The sequence below is a fragment of the Polychytrium aggregatum genome (genome assembly GCF_025602895.1).
Source record: "Polychytrium aggregatum strain JEL109 chromosome Unknown BJ171scaffold_191, whole genome shotgun sequence".
NCBI classification, from domain to species: domain Eukaryota; kingdom Fungi; phylum Chytridiomycota; class Chytridiomycetes; order Polychytriales; genus Polychytrium; species Polychytrium aggregatum.
This window is the reverse complement of record NW_026516393.1, coordinates 14412-21499: the sequence shown is the minus strand read 5'-3', so window position 1 is coordinate 21499 and position 7088 is coordinate 14412. Positions and strand designations below refer to the sequence as shown.

Below are 7088 nucleotides of genomic sequence, written 5' to 3'. Positions count from 1 at the left end.
GGTGATTCTAATACCCCTGCTTCGACTTTGACAGGACGAAGCCGAGGTGCTCGGCGACCAGATTGTCGTCGTCAACAAGGGCAAGATGCAGGTCTCTGGCACATCCATGTTCCTGAAATCCAAGTTTGGTATCGGATACCACCTTCTGATCGAGCGATCGCGCCAAGCGCATGACGGCCACAGCGACGTCAACGGCGAGGATGAAGCTATCCTCAAGTTGATTCAAACCATTGTCCCCGAGGCCGCCATCGAGCAGAACACCCAGTCGTCGTTGACCATTCTGCTGCCCTTTGCCAAGATCACGACTGCAGAAGCTGAGCCTGGTTCTGAGCCGACCACCTCGCAGGCAGCCCCGTCGATTCAAAACGACGAGGTGATGCTGTCGCAGCTCTTTACCACCCTCCGATCGCACTTTGCCCGGATCCAAGCCAGCCCCGAGTCCAAATCAACCGTGCATTCCGTTGGCCTGAGCCAGACCACGCTTGATGAGGTGTTCCTGAAACTCAAGGACGATGCCAAGTAGCGATCCAACCAGATTGCCAAAGGCCCTCACCACAAGCGAGCCGTCGATTACAGGCTGTGCTGCCTGTGGCTGCAGTCAGACGCAGTAAATCAGCGCCCATATCGCCTCATATGCTCGAGGGGTCAATCTGTTCACGGCGGCGTGCGATATTCAACACAATACATATTTGTGATTTCTTAACGTGCCGTCGTACTCCGATGCTGATGGCCTCAAGCCCAGCTTGAGTCATTGATACTCGGTTGTTGCCCAGGCTCTATGGCATAGCGCTCTCTTGAATCGTTGCCGCTGTTGTTATGCGGGTGATCATCTTGGGCCAGATTGTCACCTCGGGTTCGGTCGGGATGGCTGTCGCTGTTTCGGTCGGCCGCATCTTTATCGCTCGGGCTGCATTCTTCGTCGTCATCACTTACGGGAGCATCCTCGAGGATGCCAGGATGCAGCTGACTGGCCAGCCGCCTCATGCCCAGGTTGTATATGTCCTCGATCTTGGTGCCAGCCTGCAGACACTGATATGCCACTTCGTCTGTTTTTGTCCAGTCCGGATGCCCCGGATGCCCATACCAGTTCCGATCGCTCGACTCGAGCGCAAACTCACATTCCTGTGTGATGCGGTGAAGGGCCTTCTGGATGCTCAGGGTGAGGGTGTGCCGGCGTCGGACACTGGCGACAAAGGCCGGCGGTGCGACGAGATGATCGAGCCTGGGTGATTTGTGTCGTGGGGGTTTCGGGTGGTTGAGGTTTGGTTTGCTGGTAAGCGGGCGATAAGCATCGATGGGTGCCTGTCCATCCAGCAGGCTCGATTGCGTGGGTGCCTGGGTTTCCCCAGCATTTGATTCAAACGCATCCACAGGCTCATTGACTGCTGGACGAGATTGGGAGTTCCGATAAAGTCGGTTGCTTGTTTCGCCTGCCGGATCTGGAGCCTGATCAACAGCAAGTGCCTTCCCGCTGTGTTGGCACAGATCGGACGGCTGGGGTGGCTCGGATGGCCCGGATGGCCGGGTGGGCTCGGATGGATTATCGACGGCCCTGGTGATGCGACTGCCTTCGCTCCGGACCTGGCGAACGATGGCTTGGCCTTGGACAAGAAGATCTCGCATGAACATGAAAACGTCCTTGGGCCTGAATGCTTGGCCCAACCAGAGCCGGCCGATGCTCTCGAGGATCGCCAGAATCTCAGCATATCGCTCCTTGACGGTGCTGACCTGACAGCATGCGTGCTTGGCCATCTTGTTCATGATGGCGAGGGGGCACCGCCGCTTGAAGAGTCCCGACCACGCAAAACAGACGCATACTCGGGCCAGAATCTGTGGATCACGGCCGGTATCGAGCCAGCAGAGCTTCACAATATCGTGGACCGAGAGAGCCAGCTCCAGTGCCCGCGGAATGCTTTCGGCGTCCGAGATGATGTGGTGGACTGCTTTCTGGATGAAGATCGAGGGATCGACGGGATCGATGGGATCGCTCCAGCCACCCTTGGCGGTCCTGATCTGATTGAACTGGATGCCGATCTTGAAGTGAGAGACGCCAAAGATGGACTGGGAAGGAAGTCAGCCGAGGCGGATGATTGAGTGTTGGTTCGTCAGTGGCATCCAGCTGCAAGCCTCGACACACACAAACGCTGATAATTGCGACGCTCTGTGGTGGGGCGAGGCCCCCAGGAGAGCATATACTGCATGACTGCATGACGACGCAGCCAAAAATGCTTCCGATCTCTACCTCCAGGTCTCTCAGAGAGTATCCGAGATGGTTGCTGCGAATGACGCAGTAGGCACAAGCGATGACCGGTAGGGGTATCTGCTGGCTGCTTTGCACTCCGATCGGCAGTAAAGTTGAAGCATGATCGATCCAGAACCGCAGCTCGCCGATCTGCCGCTCGGTGAACTTGAGTCGAAGGCCGACCTCCTGTGCTTTTTGGTCCAGAAAAGCCTATTCAAATGTCAAGGTCAGAACCCCAGCAGGAGCAGAACAAGTGGGCGAGCCTCCGCTGATCGGACCAGCCAAGCCATATCACATGGACAGTGCTACCCATCCGCCTCTCAAGTCGGCAGAGGTACCTTCCGAAGTCGGCTGTAATGGGCAGCGTCTCTGTTGCTGTAGTAGTCTGAACTGGTGATGACGCCGAGCGTTTGATGCCGATCGGGCAGGCGAGAATACTCCTGCTGCTCGATAACGGATCCGCAGCTTCGACAGACGACGCAGTCGTCGTCCTCTGTCAGCATCGGCAGGGAACAGCACTGCCCGGATCTTGTCATACCGCAAGCGGAGCAGCCTCTAGTGCAGCTCGAGAAGATGTGGTTGTGATGAAGGCTGAACAGATGAACGATGACCCGAGGAACGATCACACCAGCGGTGGCGAAGAGCGATCGATTGGACGATTTGTGGCTGAGCGGAGCGCAGCGCAAACAAATACACACCAGATGAACAGATCTAACAACAAACTCGCGCAAGCCAAAGCAAATCTCATGCCTGAGATCGATGCTATCGATGGCGGTGAAGGTGAAGAGGGGGGGGTGATCAACCAGATGTGATAAGAGATGTAATAAAGTTCTAATAAAAACAATTGAAAACTCAAACATCCAGCCCGGCTAGCTCAATCGGTAGAGCGTGAGACTCTTAATCTCAAGGTTGTGGGTTCGACCCCCACGTTGGGCGCTCAGCTCCTATGGCGCAATTGGCTAGCGCGTTCGGCTGTTAACCGGAAGGTTGGTGGTTCGAGCCCACCTAGGAGCGATTCCTTTTTCCGTTTTGCAATTTTGCAGCCAGATTGCTGTTGTTCCTGCTCTGCTCTCTGGATGGTCTCATCTCATGCAAATCATCCGTCTTCGTTCACTGTTTCATTTCTGGCGATACTGCATGGGTGCAATACTCATACTCTGCCAAACAGACAACCGAGACAAGACAGCCGACAAACGAGAAGAACAGCGAGTGGATATCAAGTGGGAAACGGCCCAGGGGAAGGTTGGGGCAGAGATGGAAAGAACAAGCACAATACAAAGCAACGACAGAAGGAAGAGTGTCCTCGCTGTGAGACTCAGTCGAGGACTCAGTCGAGGACACTGGATCGATGGTGTGGTCGAGCAACCAGGATCTGACTGGTGAGACTCTGGGTGAAGCACCGAGGGCCGTCCAAGTGCAGTGCATCAACTGCCACTGCCGGTCACTGCTGGCCATGCCTCAGGGCAACCCATCGGTGCAGCTTGGTCCAGCACATCTGTGCCGTTCAGTTGCGGCCAGTGCGGCCAAAGACGCTGACCTCGGGATAGTCGTCCGTCTGGAGCGGCGAGACAGGCTCGGCCGGAGCAGGGAGGTACTTCACACGGTCCAAGAATCGGAGACATCGCTCGACGACCTTCTCGGCCGGGGGACTCGGTGTCGGATAGATCGAGCGGGTGTTGGGGTTGTCGACCTGGACGGACATGTCCATCAGCATGTGCATCAGCGGGAACAGGGCGTTGGTCTCGACGGAGGGAGCCGATTGGAGCAGGATCTTGAACTGCTCGCGTGTCTCGAACATGACTCGCCAGCCCATGGCATTGACGATCTCAAAGATCTTCTTCTCGGCGATGAGGCTGAGCATGGGGTGTCGGTGTGAGATGGGTTGGTGTGTGATGGGTTGGTGTGGTGAGCCGGTGCTGTCCCATCCATTCTCTATCCATGCCCTTCCTTCTCACTCGCTGCTCCCCCAGCATGCCATGAGCCACATCCTCACCTGTTCTCCGAGTCGCTGACATGGAACACAAAGTTGGAGAGGGCCTGCTCCGAGGCCACAATCGCCGTGACGACCTTGGCCACATGGTCGACCGGGTCCATGGTCAGGGTGACGGGGGTTGCATGGGAGGGAGCGATTCCGATCTGGATGCATCCCTTGACATATCGCCAGATGTAGTCATCAACGTTGCATGCTGGTGGCGAGAGAGAGATGGAGAAAGCGAGTGAGTGTCGGCCGAGGACTCACCAAGCACATCACCACATCACCACATCACCACATCACCACATCACCACATCACCACATCACCACATCACCACATCACCACATCACCACATCACCACATCACCACATCACCACATCACCACATCACCACATCACCACATCACCACATCACCACATCACCACATCACCACATCACCACATCACCACATCACCACTCGCTCACCTCCGTATCGGCTCTCGCCGACGATCGCGGCCGGTCGGATGATCGTCACCGGCACGCCCCTCGATCGTGCCTTGTGGACCAGCTGCTCCGAGACCCACTTGGTCTGTGCGTAGCCGCCAGAGAGGTTCCAGTTCAGCGACATTCGCTCCTCGAGCGGCTGGGCCGAGCCCTTCATCGGCAGCGTGCCGATCGTCGAGATGTAGTGGAGCGGCTTCAAGTGGTGGGTCGTGGCCAGTCTCAATGCCGTCGCCGTGCCGAGGACGTTCGGGCCCTTGAGTGCCTCGTAGTTGTAGAGCCAGTGGACCTCGGCACCGTTGTGCACAATCACATCGCTCTGCTCGCTGATCTCCTGCCATCGCTCGTCCGACAGCCCCCACTTGTCCTGTGCCAGGTCGCCGGGAAGACCCACGATCCTGGGACGGATGTTGTGCTCGAGGTCGTGCATCTGCTGCTGGTTGAGGATCAGCTTGCTGGCCGTGTCAAAGATGCGGTCGATGGCGGCCTGCTCGTCCTTGGCTCGGACCAGGCAGTAGATCTTGGCGCTGGGGAACCTGCTGGCCAGCTCGTACAGCAGGAATGCGCCGAGGAACCCAGTGGCCCCCGTCAGGACGATGCCGCGAGGATTGTCGGGATAGACAAACCGAGGGAGGCCGTCGGCCGTCACACCCGCATCGTCGAACCTGACGGCTTCCTGGTACAGATCCACGGTCGGCGGGACCATCAGTCTGTCGTCGAGCATGTCGATGGCAAGCTGGGCGACATCGGTGGGTGTCATTCCGTTCGACAGCAGGATCAGCGGCGAGATCTCGACATCCAGCTCGTCCTTGATGGCCAGGGCCAGGCGGCCGGCGCTGAGCGAGTCAAAGCCGACACCGCCAATGTAGTAGTTGCGGCCATCAAGGGCGGCCCTGCCCAGGACCCGGCTGCCGATCTGAGAGATCTTGGCAGCGACGCGGGACAGGAGAGTGTTGTCGATCCTGAGAGCCGGATAGACGACCGACGCAGTGTACTGCTCGACATTCTCGGCAAACAGCCTGAGCTTCTTGAGGTCGCGCTTGTTGGAGTCGTTGAAGGGGAATCGCTCGAGCGCAAAGCAGTTGTGGATCGGGACCTTGGCGATGTTCGAGAGCGCAAAGAGCTCCTCGGTCATCAGGATGATGTTGGCGGGACTCAGGAGGATGGCAGGGCCGGTTTGGGGGACATAGAGCATCACGATGCGCTTCTCGGAGGTCATGACAAAGGCACAGTCGGCGATCGAGTGGCTCAGGTTCTGGTTGACAAGCTCCTCGAGGGCATTGAGGTCGACATAGACGCCGTTGACCTTGACCTTCTGGTCGAATCTGGAGTGGTGCATGCGGAGGGATGATGTGGTGAGATGGGAATGTGGTGAGAGGTGATGTGGGTGATGTGGGTGAGAGGTGGTGTGGGTGATGTGGGTGGTGTGTGATGGGATAGCAATGTGTGATGGGAATGTGAGTGAGAGGTGTGTGATGAGGTCGATACATGGCAATTGGATGAGTGTTGGGTGGGTGGTGGTGAGGCAGAAGATGAATGCCACATCGCAGCCAACATACCGACACAGTGCCTCTGCATCGCACACACCTTCCGACCACAGTGAACTCGTTCTCGCTGACCATCTCGACCCAGTCCATGGTGCAGACACGAGGCGAGCCGTCGCTGAGGAAGCCAAAGTATCCAATCTTGTTATCCGGGTCGGCGTTGACAAAGCTGGGATGATCCTTGACTGGATGGTCGGGGTCGACAGCAAAGACAAGGACGCCGCTGTTGGAGAACCTTCTGTCGATGAAGTTGCCGTGCTCGTCGATGATATGGCAGCGGACTCCTGGCTTGGCGAGTTTGTACACAAGTGTGGGAGGGACTTCGGTGACATCGACTGGGAGACTGAAATAAGCTCCGGCTCCTATCAATGCGGACTGATAAAGCGAGTTGTTTCCGGTCAGTCGAGTAGTAAACATCATATTTTGCTTGACATTCAATGATGACGTACCTCGCTGGATGCATATCCAGATTGAATCTCGGCATTTGGGAAGCGGCGTCTGGCTTCACAAACGACGCTTCGAGGCACAATTTCAGATCCAAGCATAATCTTTCGTGTTCTTCGCCAAACGATGTGCCTGTTATCCGACACCCCGACTCCGATGATCAATTTGAGGAACGAGGGAGGCTGATAATATAACAGAGCATCTTGATTAGTCACAGCTCGATACAAATGGATATCTACATGTTCTCATACATACCAATCCCATGTACTCGAGTCCATCGTTGAGCATCTTGAAGATGCTTCGGACTTTCTCAACAGGATTCGGAGTTGTGTCTGGAATCCATGCCGACCCTCGGAGGTTCAGTGTGGCTAAGAGGAAGCCAAGGGTAGCCGAAAACGAAGGTGC

General features: G+C 56.6%; 2 non-coding genes across 2 annotated transcripts; both read left to right on the top strand.

Annotated features, from left to right (window-relative positions):
• Positions 1-3105: 3105 nt before the first annotated feature.
• On the top strand, positions 3106-3178 carry BJ171DRAFT_t429. Its single transcript has one exon. It is a non-coding gene; the product is annotated as a tRNA-Lys (tRNA).
• A 4-nt stretch (positions 3179-3182) lies between these two features.
• BJ171DRAFT_t430 lies at positions 3183-3256 on the top strand. Its single transcript has one exon. It is a non-coding gene; the product is annotated as a tRNA-Asn (tRNA).
• The last annotated feature ends 3832 nt before the right edge of the window (positions 3257-7088 follow it).